The sequence below is a fragment of the Castanea sativa genome, chromosome 8, assembly GCF_040712315.1.
Source record: "Castanea sativa cultivar Marrone di Chiusa Pesio chromosome 8, ASM4071231v1".
NCBI classification, from domain to species: Eukaryota; Viridiplantae; Streptophyta; class Magnoliopsida; order Fagales; family Fagaceae; genus Castanea; species Castanea sativa.
The window spans coordinates 6,004,947-6,016,250 of record NC_134020.1 but is presented as its reverse complement, the minus strand read 5'-3'; the positions used below and the strand labels follow the sequence as shown (position 1 = coordinate 6,016,250).

The following is an 11,304-nucleotide window of genomic DNA, read 5'->3' as shown; positions in this document are numbered from 1 at the left end:
TTGAAGGTCTCTTGGCTTTGATTAAAAAAGTCGTGGTGGAAGGTAACGTGGAAGGAATATCTATATGTAGGGGGCCCTAGTATTTCTCACTTATTTTTTTTGCAAATGATAGCATTATTTTTTGCAAAGCCACCATTGAAGAATGCGAGGCATTACAGCATACTCTGCAAGTTTATGAGTAAGCATCTAGTTAGCACTTGAATCGAGCAAAAACATCTATTTTTTTCAGTAGTAATACAGCCAAGGAGATCTAGGATGAGATAAAGTCTAGATTTGGGGCTCAAGTGATTAAGCAGCACGAAAAATATTTGGGACTCCCATCTTTAGTGGGGAGGAATAAAAAAAATACTTTCAAAGAAGTTAAAAAGAAACTAGCCAAAAAACTTGTAGGGTGGAAGGAAAAACTTCTATCTAAGGCTGGCAAGGAAGTGCTGATTAAAGCAGTTGCCTAAGTGATTCCTACCTATACCATGAGTTGCTTCAAAATCCCAGATAAGCTTTGTGATGAAATGACAAGCTTGATCAGGAATTTTTGGTGGGGGCAGTGTAAAGACGAATGGAAAATGGCGTGGATTAGTTGGAAAAAATTGTGCTCTCCAAAGGCTTGTGGTGGAATGGGTTTTAAAAAATTAAAGCAATTTAATTTAGTAGTGTCGGCTAAATAGGGATGAAGGCTTCAATCCAGAAAAGACTCTTTGATGTATCGAGTCTTTAAAGCAAGATATTTTATTAACTGTGATTTTGCTCATGCAAGCTTGGGGAGTAACCTCGAGACGTGGTATCAGATGGCAAGTGGGCAACAGGCGCAGCATCTAGATTTGGAGAGATAAGTTGCTCCCTACTCCCTCAACGCATAAAGTTATCTCACCTCCTTCTTATCTCCATTGGAGGCTCGGGTTGAAGAGTTAACAGACAGAGATGAAGGACTGTGGAAAAATGACTTAGTTCGACAGGTTTTCCTTACTCATGAAGCTGATGCTATATGTGGTATCGCCCTAAGCTCTAACTTACTAGATGATAAGCAAATTTGAGCTCCAACGGTGAATGGTGTATTTAGCGTTCGAAGTGCCTACAAAATTGCAATTGATATGGGTTTTGGGGATGCAGTAGGGGCTATGTCAGATGACAACAACCTAAGGAAGTTCTGGAAAAGCTTATGGCGATTGAAAGTCCCCCATAAGTTCAACCACTTCACTTGGAGAACTTGCAAAGATATTCTGCTCACAAAGGAGAATTTAGTGAAGAGAAAGGTGCTGTTGGAGGCTTGCTGTGAGGAATGCCAGGCGGGGGTAGAATCTTTAGGTCACCTATTCTGTGATTGTCCTAGATCTCGTGACATTTAGGTTCTGTCGAATCTGTTTCATGACAGTAATAGCTTGTGTTTTAATTCCTTCTTGGACTTGATGTGGTATGTTGTTATGGTGGCTCAGTGGGAACATTGCAGGGTCGAGAAAGTAATAATGGTGGCATGGGCAATATGGACGAATATAAACGAATGCAGAAACAGGGGAGAGAAGAAAATAGTGGGGCTTTGCTTCAGTGGTTGCTGGACTATTTATGGGAGTACCAAGAGTGTTCTGAAGATCCAGTTTCTCCAAAGGCAATTGGCACTTCGAGCTGGGTTCCACCGACAACTAACCGCTACAAAATAAATGTGGATGGGGCTGTATTCGCGGTGCAAAAAATGGCTGGAGTGGGGGTACTGATCAGGGATGCGGAAGGCAATTTGATCGCTGCATGCAGTAAGAAGATTATGGCCACTCTTGGGGCTATTGAGGCCGAAGCAAAGGCTGTGGAGGTCGGACTGCAGCTTGCTAAAGACTAGTCCATCCAGGATTTTACTCTTGAAAGTGACTCGCAGATATTGATAAATGCTTTGAATGAATCATTGCCTCTACCTGCATCTGTTGCTGCTCTGGTGTATAGCTCTGTGGCTGCTTCTCATGGCTTTCGTCGTGTGGACTTTTTCCATGTATGTAGACAAAGCAATAAACCAGCTCACTTATTAGCAAAACACGCTCTAAGCATTGCTAATTTCTTTGTTTGGGTTGAAGAGAATCTTTATTTCATTGAATAAGCTCCTAACCACGATGTACTTGTAGCTTTTCATTTTTAATAAATGTTATTGCAGTCTTCCCATAAAAATATATATATAGTACATGGTGATGTTGGCAGCGGAATCTGAGGAGAACGTCTAACAAAGATTTTCTCGCCGATGAATCAGAAACATGTTGTCCTCACTTTGTGTTTTTTGACTTTTTTTCCCAGATTGTTTATTCTTCTTTTTTTTTCTTTTTTCTTTTTTATAAATAAATTATAGTATATATTCTTTTTCGGTTTTATGTTTTGCTTCAGCCTTCAGTATCCCTCAGTTTTGGTGTTTATATGTCCCTAAGAAACATTGCATATGTGTCCTCTCTCTCTCTCTCTCTCTCTCTCTCTCTCTCCAATCGTTGTTTTACATTTTTTAATTCAATAGATTTGAAACAGTAATAGCCGGAATACAAGAATATTAACGAGAATAGAAATCAAGCTTTATCATTACTGTCTCTCAACCAAAAAAAAAAGCTTTATCATTACTAAAGACTAGGATGTAACCCGTCTGTATACACGGATACACTTAAAAGAAATTATAATTCTACCATTCAAATTAAACTTTTTTTGAGATGAAGTTCAAATTATACACATGGTATTAGCTTATATTTTCTTTTAAATCATACATTTCTAAAATATGAAATGGTTTTTAATTATATACATACGTACGTACATACATACATACATATATATATATATATATATATGATTCAAAATTTAATTGGTTTTATACTTCTCAATTTTTGTACTTAATAATTCACTTACCATAAAAATTAAAAAATTAGATGGATACATGGCAAAAAATTGGATTTCAATTGAAATTCAATTTAGAATCTAATTGGATTTAGACTCTTCAATTTTTGCACTCAATTAATCATTCGACACTAAATTAAAAATTAAATTGGACACAATTGAGAATGTAATTAAAATCTAATTAGATTTTCTCTAAACTTTAGCTATACTTGCATTTAACCCGCGCAATGCACGGGGTCATTTTACATATTAAAAAAACAATAAACTTAATTTAACAATATAATGTATTATAAAGAACATTATAACTCGTTTGGGCAGTGCATTTTAATTTAACTAATTGCTGAAATAAACTAACATTAGACTTTAAAATAAAACTTATATCATAAAAAATTGAAAGGCATATACAAATGTTATAAGGAATAATAGAATAAGTTTTAATACTAAGATAACTATACCACCCTAAGTCTATCTTCATCTTGTGATAACGACGAACACACATCAACTAATTTTTTTATAATACAAATTGTTTACAAATATTAAGTATGAGTGTTTGGCTAAACTCTTCTTAATATGGAGACCCTCACAAATCGATGAATATATATAAGAAGTGTGACACATTTGTCCCATGCCACATTTTTCAATTAAACAAAACCTAACATCATAAGTTAATATCAAAACCATAATCTGGCTTAGATGCTGATTCGAATGCTAAGTCAATTGCTGGTGTTACAACCTATGCTACCTTCTCTCCTGCTACGGTTGCTTATTTGATTGGGCATTGGAGTGCCATTACAGTGCTCTGTAGACGACATACAATAAGTTGGGTAAACAAGCATCAAATATACGCGGGGGGGGAGGGGGAGGGGAGGGGGCGGGGGGTGGGCGGAGAACTAATCAAGCATATTGATAATAAAAAATTAAAAATAAACTTAAATAGGGTCTACCAAGTACTCCAACCAATACCACAAAAATTAGTAACAACTCTCTAGGTGTCTCTTATGAAAGAAGAATTTAATTCTGTTTTAGGGGGAAAAATACTGATCAAGCACCAAAAAAAAAAAAAAAGAAGAAACTTGAGGAATTAAGAGGAACAAACTACTTTCTATTCTTCTTAAATAGCATTTAAATTTACATATACAGAAATTGGGTTTTATGAAAATACTCCAGAATATGTAAAAAAAAAATTAAACTCAAATTCAATAATTAATTATTTCACTCAAACAGCAAAATGCAACAATACCCATTTGGGACATGCTTATACCTGTTGGGGAATAAGTCATGGGAAGCCTAGTAAGCATTCCATTTCTTTATAGTGAAATCCCAAATTTATTTTAATTGTAGTAATCTATAAAACATAACAAAAGCAAATCTAATTTAATAGGCTTATTGTAAATTAAATCGAGAAAGACAGATTTAAAGAGACGAAAAAATCAAATCAAAACCTAATGTGACCCAAATACCTAAATAAAAATCAATCCAACCAAATTACTCAAAACTAATTCATATTTCATGCCCAGATCTAAGAAGGAAAGGGGGAAAAAAAACTTTACCTGTAGTAGCTAAAGATTCACACTCCCTCTCACTTTGTCATCACACCACAAACCAACACTCACACAGAAATGAAAACAACACAGTCATTGTCAAATTCCAATGTATATAATGAAAGGTTTTCATAGAAACATACACTGATACTCAACTCTAGGAACTATATTAAATATTTCGCTCTATGACTAATTATGTATCTTTAATAAGAAAAAGAAAGAAGAGTAGATTTGATATTTTCAATGGAATCAAAAATATAATCAAGGGCCATATTGATGGAAGAAAGGGTACCTATGCTGGCCTCCATTTCTACCTCACCTTTGGACTGATTTTGAAGAAGTTTGAGTCAGGGGGATCTTACGGACTGTATCTATGTATCTCTCTATCTCTGTCTCTATATATTTCAGTAGGGCAAAACTTCTGCTTTTATATATAGCTAGCCTAATACCCGTGCTATGCATGAGGTACCCTTCTATTCAAAGAAACCATCTCTAGATAGATGCTAAGATTTGAAAAAATTTGACCTAATACACTGACATTTTCCATAAAGTTTCAATTCCTATGAAAATCAAATGCCTTTATCTAAAATTTGAAATTTCCAAGAAAATAAAAGAATTCTTGAAATTTATATCTTTTATCTTATTATCAGCAAAAATAACATGAGACGCGAACAAAAGGAATTAATAAATCATTCAGAGGAAGGAAAAAAATCCAAAAATGACATATAAAGACTAAAGCAAGCTTCATCTAACTTTTGGCACGTAATAATGAAAAATCTATTTGAAATTTTCATGAAATCATAAAATTAAACATGATTATGGTGTTTTTCAACCCACATGTTGATGCTAATTGCATCAAGTTCACATGTAGAATGTAGGATGCTCCTTTCCTTCTTCTAGCTTCTACCTTTGCTTTATGGTCTCCATAATAATCCCAACATATATTTATGGATAAGATACTCGGACAATAGAAAGTAAAGGAATAAATACTAACACTGTATATTAATATTGCACAACATAACTAAGCTCAACCATAATGAGCATCTCCTCCAATGCCTCACAGCACTGTCTTCCCTATCTTCAACACTACCAAACACTACAATAACAACCACCAAATTGATAACCTCTGAACAACTGCTCTCTCTATGACCACCTAAAATTTCTTTCACACCATGCTGCTAGCATTGCAGTGACATCTAACACCCTTAACAATTATCACCACAGCTATTATCATTAATGTAACGATTCTCTTATTTACATATGTACTTACTAACTATGATTTTTTTTTTACGCACTGAAACAAAAAGCAAACAAATAAATATTTGAAGTAAAAAATAAAAACTTTCAAAAGGGTTAACTAATTGGTGTCGTCATAGAACTTACCTCTGTGTTGCAAAATAAACAGGAAATGCAACAGCAACACCCTGTAAAAGAGAACTGAACAAAGTAAGGCAAAATGACATATCTCACCATATAAATGACATTTTGTAATAAGAAGACTGCCTGAAACATCATTAGTTCAAGCTAAAATTTCATGATAATCTTTTAAAACAACTTTATAAAAAATCAAAATATAATTCAGCAGAAAAACTACTTGGCAATATGGTATTTCCTTCATGGATCAATTTTGAGCATGTAAAAACTCAAACCCAAATGCCGCATCTCACCTGAACATCAAACCCAATCATTCAAGACAAAAGAAAACACCTTCCCTCCATCCTTTCAATAGTCACTGCAACTACCATATGATCTACTGCTTTGCTGCTCTGCCCCATCTCTTCTCTGCAACATTATTTTGTAAAATCTGAAAGTTTAGAGTGTATAGCAATTTATAATGTTTTCTAAGAGAACTTATGGTTTTCTGGTTTTCTATATTGCAATCTGTTATGATTCTAGTTTCATAGCATAATTGAGAGCGCTAACATACCATACACAGAGAACACAATTTAAGGATGATTCTTTCATGGGCCAATCTAATTACGATTCTAAAATCATAACATGATTGAGAGCACTAATAGAACATGCACCGATACTGCTTTTTTTTTTTTTTTTTGGCAGGGATATCCAAGTGAGAGGAATTTAAAAAACAGGGCAATCATAGTAAATCTAATTTGTATAAAATTTCACCGCAGATTTCCATTGGCTTTTAAAAAGGGACCATTCAGAAACAACAGACCCAAAAAAATAAAATTTTAAAATAAAACTTTGGTGTGGTTTTGATTATTAAAGATTTGTGTTTTGAGTGACAGAGCAAATCTTCATCTTACTCTAAATGGGAAAGCAAATTCAAAATCAAAGCGACCCAAATTGGGCAAAATCGATTGTAGATACCTAAAACCAATTTAAGCCAAGCTAGATACCCTAAACAAATTAACTTCTAACAAAAATCCCTAGAACCTAAATCTAACCCATTTGTTTAAACTAATTAAACAAAACTACTCCTAATTGAAAAACCAAAATCATAACCAATCAAACCAAAATACCCGAATCTAAATCATAAATTATGCACAAATGTTTCTCCCAAAAAAAAAAAAAACCCTCAATTTGTAAAATTAAAAACAGAACTTTACCTGGAGCGATTCTGATTGTCAGAACTTGTAATGGCGCCCCTCAGATTTATCTTTCTGTCTCTCACATCTACTGATTATTTAGACTTTCCGTCTCTCTATCGCTCTCTCTCTTTCTCTATCAGCTTATTCCAAACGGTTATTAAAAGAACTTCAAACGATGTAACGATCGTTCTCTTCGGACTTTAAGCTGACTTGGTGTTAGAAATCTAAGTGGGCAAGTTTGCACTCTGTCGCAGAGAAGGAACAGAACAGAGTGAAAAGCAGATCGGCAGGGAAGGGTTTTCCTTGGCTGTTTGTGTCGCAACCCCTTTTTTTTTCCTTCCCTTTCTCTGTATCAATTGTTTTTTTGGTATGTTTTTTAATTGCAACGTTTTTTTTAATGGTTTTTTTTTTAACCGGTTATTTAATTTATATTTTTTTTAATTGCAAGCTTGGCAGAGTTTTTAACGTGAGGCTGTTTTATTCAAAAGCTGTATATGTGGCAGCACTCTAAGGGGGTGTTTTTTCTTATTTGTTAACTAGCCGTGAGCGCGTGTTCAGAGGCTCTTTTATTTTTTGGGTAAGGGTTAATGTAGAGTATTTATAATAATTTGGAATTACTACTTTTTTCAATCACCAAAAAAAACCTAGGGGTGTGATGAAAAATTATTTCACCACACATAATATTCATTTTTATCATAAGATTGTTTGCAATTTGTTGAACTCCGAAATCAACTTTATAACCAACTACCCTCTGAGCACGCGCGTGAGGCTCTTCTATTTTTTGGGTAAGGGTTAATGTAGAGCATTTATTATAATTTGGAATTACTACATTTTTCAATCACAGAAAAAAACCTAGGGATGTGATGAAAAATTATTTCACCACACATAATACTCATTTTTATCATAAGATTGTTTGCAATTTGTTGGGCCTCCCACTAAAATGTGATCACCACCCAAAGTTTGTTGTCTTTGTCTTGCATAATTGGCACGACGTCTTGCCAATCAAATATTTCTGCTTTCATTGTCTTCTCTTTGTATTCTCAAGCGAGCATAATATCTCCATTGTTCTCGACGACATTCTATGTCATCGGTATCCACCATCGCTGTATTTTGCGAACTCATTCCTACATAGAATTAAATAAAATTTATAGTGGTTGTTGCACATACATACACAATAATGAATAGATTTTTCCTTGTCACAAATAGAGTGTATTAAAACCTCAAAAAAGTGAACTAATTTTGAACAAATTAATCACATGTAAGAATTGTAATAATATGTGTAATTGTAATAAATTTTTAGTAAAATAGGAGAAATAAGTTACACTTCTTAAAATTATTAAATTATTATTTGAGGTAGAAGTTTTGAGAATATATTTAAATTTAGGTAATGATTTGTAAGATAAATATGACTAAAATATTATTTACAAAATGTTTACTTTATTTCATAAAATCATTAATTATCCATAAAAAAAATACATGGCTTGCATTTTTGGATTGGGATTTGGATGCTTCTACTAATTTTTATATTAGTGAGTATCTGATGAGTTTTAAACTGACAGACTATCATTATCCATACTTATGTTGTATTTTATGAGGTACGTACCATTTTCTATGGAATAGTAAAGTAATAAGCTTTTTGTTAAAGGAAATGTTCCTAAAAAGATCCTAAAATATAGTAACTATTCATCCACTTTTTTTTTTTTTTCTAGTATTGTTGATGTTGTTCTTTTTTTCAAACTTTATGTATGACAATTACCATTTTTTGTCTAATCCTAAAATGTAGTTTTTTTAATCCTAAAATTTAGTCATTTACTACATATCCATAACATAAGTAAATAGAAGTTTAAATTGAAAATTTAATGGCAAGAGATACATGTTAATTGTATAAAACCACAATTGTATTTTGAGATTTTTTTAAATAAAGTATTAAATGGTGCTTTAACCTTAACAAAAGGCTAATACAATTGGGAATTAATGATTGAAGTATCTTGAAAAAAAATTGTATAAAAACTTCATGATTGTTTGTTGAGAATAAAAATAAATAAATGTAGTTTAAGGTCATAGCAGTAGGAACAACATCTAAATTGACGTTTAAAAATTTGTTTTCAATAAAATATTTTTAAAGATATTTCCTAAAAAATTCTTTAAACTTTTCTCATTAAAAAATTCCAAAAAATATTTTGTAAACCAATGCAATTCTCCAAGTTAGTTTAAGCATGGGCTTGAAAGTTGGAAAGCGGAATATAGTTCATGCAGATTTGGCATTTGTTCCTTTCACTTAATGGAGTATGCAATCCAATGAGATCTAAGGAGGTTCGGCACACCCATGAACATGATTTGACCGTTAAGTAAAATAGCTTTCTCTCTATCTCGATCTCCTTTTTTTTTTTTCTTTTTTTCTTTTTTTTTAAAATCTCTTCCATATTTTTGACACAAAAAAAAAAGACTTCTACTATAAAATCACTACTATAACTTCTCCATCCTTATCCTTATATTTAGGCACTAACATATCTGATTTTGAAAGAAAATAAAAGGCTAAATTTAGTTTCATAATTTTACAGTCAGTTGAAATTGGTTTTTGCTTAGATTTTTTTTTTTTTTTTTGATATGAGAATGGGGTAGTTTTTATTTTTTTAGAATGTGGGATGGTTTCAAGCTTGATTTGTTGACAGTGTAGCTCTACATTGATAAAAAGATTTATGAGGTCTTGATATTACTAAAAAATAACTTCTTCTTTTTTTTTTTTAGAATAGCACTGAACATAAAAACTTATAGGTTTCAGTCCCTTTCAAGTTTCAATTATAGTTTGGTTTTTATTGCAGTTCAAGGTAGCGGACTTGACATGAGTAATTAAAATTTAATTGTACAACAACGCGTACGTACTCGAAATCAAGAAAGAAAGAAAGGCCCCTTTTCAATTAGTTTGTTGACAGTGTGTCCAATTGTGCACTTCACGCACACCACATAGGTGATGTAGATAAAGTTGTGTTGTAGGCAAGATTGTTGGCTTATCAGGGAATGTGGGATTTTTTTTTTTTTTTTTGGATAGAAGGTGGGGGTAGTTTTGGTTGTGTGGTAGTTTTTTTAAAATAGGACTGTCAAGAACGTGTGGGATTTTTTTTTTTTTTTCGATAGAAGGTGGGGGTAGTTTTGGTTGTGTGGTAGTTTTTTTAAGATAGGACTGTGGGTAGTTTAAATTTCAAATATATCAACAACATCAACAACATTTTTTTTTTTAGAAAGACATCAACAACATTTAAACTGAGAAAAAGGTACGTAGCATTTTTTATGAAGTAGTAAATGTGGGGGGTAAAAAGATCCTGATGGGAATGTGGGCCTTTTGGGCCGTGTTAAGGAAGGCCGACCTGCTCCTGGGTTTAGAATTTGTTAGTACTAGGGGTCGGCCCATACGCCGAGGATCCGAGGATCCAGCCGAGGGTGAACTTACCCTCGGATGGACACCGAAGAACTCGGAATTTCATAATTAAGATTAGGGGATGACACGGTTAAGGCCAATGGTTAAAAGGGGTGAACCCTAGAATGCCCCAGAAGCACCGGTGCTGGAGAAATGTCAAGGATAAAGGCTGCTACATCCGCATTAAAGACCCTGCACCTACTACCCTGGCCGCATTAATGGGGAAGTGACACCTGAACAGTGGAAGGGAAACTTCTGGTTACTATTCAAAGGCACTGGGAAAAGAAATATCTAGGTTAAGGGGGAGATGGGACAACACGTGTACAAAGTATCAAAGAGAGGAGTATTTAAGGGGCAACCTAGAACACAAAAAGGGGGACGGACTTTTTGTAACCTAAAAGGAAAAAGAAACAAAGAGAAAGATATAATATAAGAACAACTCTCGGCTTACATCCGAGGAAGCTGATTTACAATATTCCTTGTTGTTTCCAAGTACTTGCAATCTTTAGTTTGTCATTTAATCCTCACACACTTCTAACCTGGGTTTCAAGCCCACACTCTACAACTTCATATTGTTTAAGGCTCATTGGGCCTGAGCCCATAACTGTTCTTGGGACCAGGTGCAATTGTGCACTTACAGTAAATTAGTACTTATGGAAAAAAATTTAAATTGAATTTGACATAAAATTATACAAATGATAAATATAGTTTCTATTACGAAAGAAATTTTTTTACAACAATTTCTTATATAACAACCACTTTATGTGAGGTTTAATACATATAATAATTCTTGTAAAGTCTCTCACCCGAACTTATCTAATATTCCATTCCAATGACTCCTCAATACAATCCAAAAAATTTGTGTGTACGTGAACCTGAGAGAAATAAAAGAATTAGGGTTAAACCAAGTATTTAAAAAAAAAAATTTAATCAACAAATCAAAGTTAGA

General features: G+C 33.4%; 1 long non-coding RNA gene across 2 annotated transcripts; it reads right to left on the bottom strand.

Annotated features, from left to right (window-relative positions):
* Positions 1–3,341: 3,341 nt before the first annotated feature.
* Positions 3,342–7,313, bottom strand: LOC142606707 (uncharacterized). Of its 2 annotated transcripts, none has more exons than XR_012839164.1 (4): positions 6,959–7,313; positions 6,056–6,192; positions 5,772–5,812; positions 3,342–3,646 (listed from the first exon to the last, which is right to left on the bottom strand). It is a non-coding gene; the product is annotated as an uncharacterized LOC142606707 (long non-coding RNA). The 2 variants fall into 2 exon arrangements; XR_012839163.1 differs by having other exon boundaries at positions 6,056–6,170.
* Between the last annotated feature and the right edge of the window lie 3,991 nt (positions 7,314–11,304).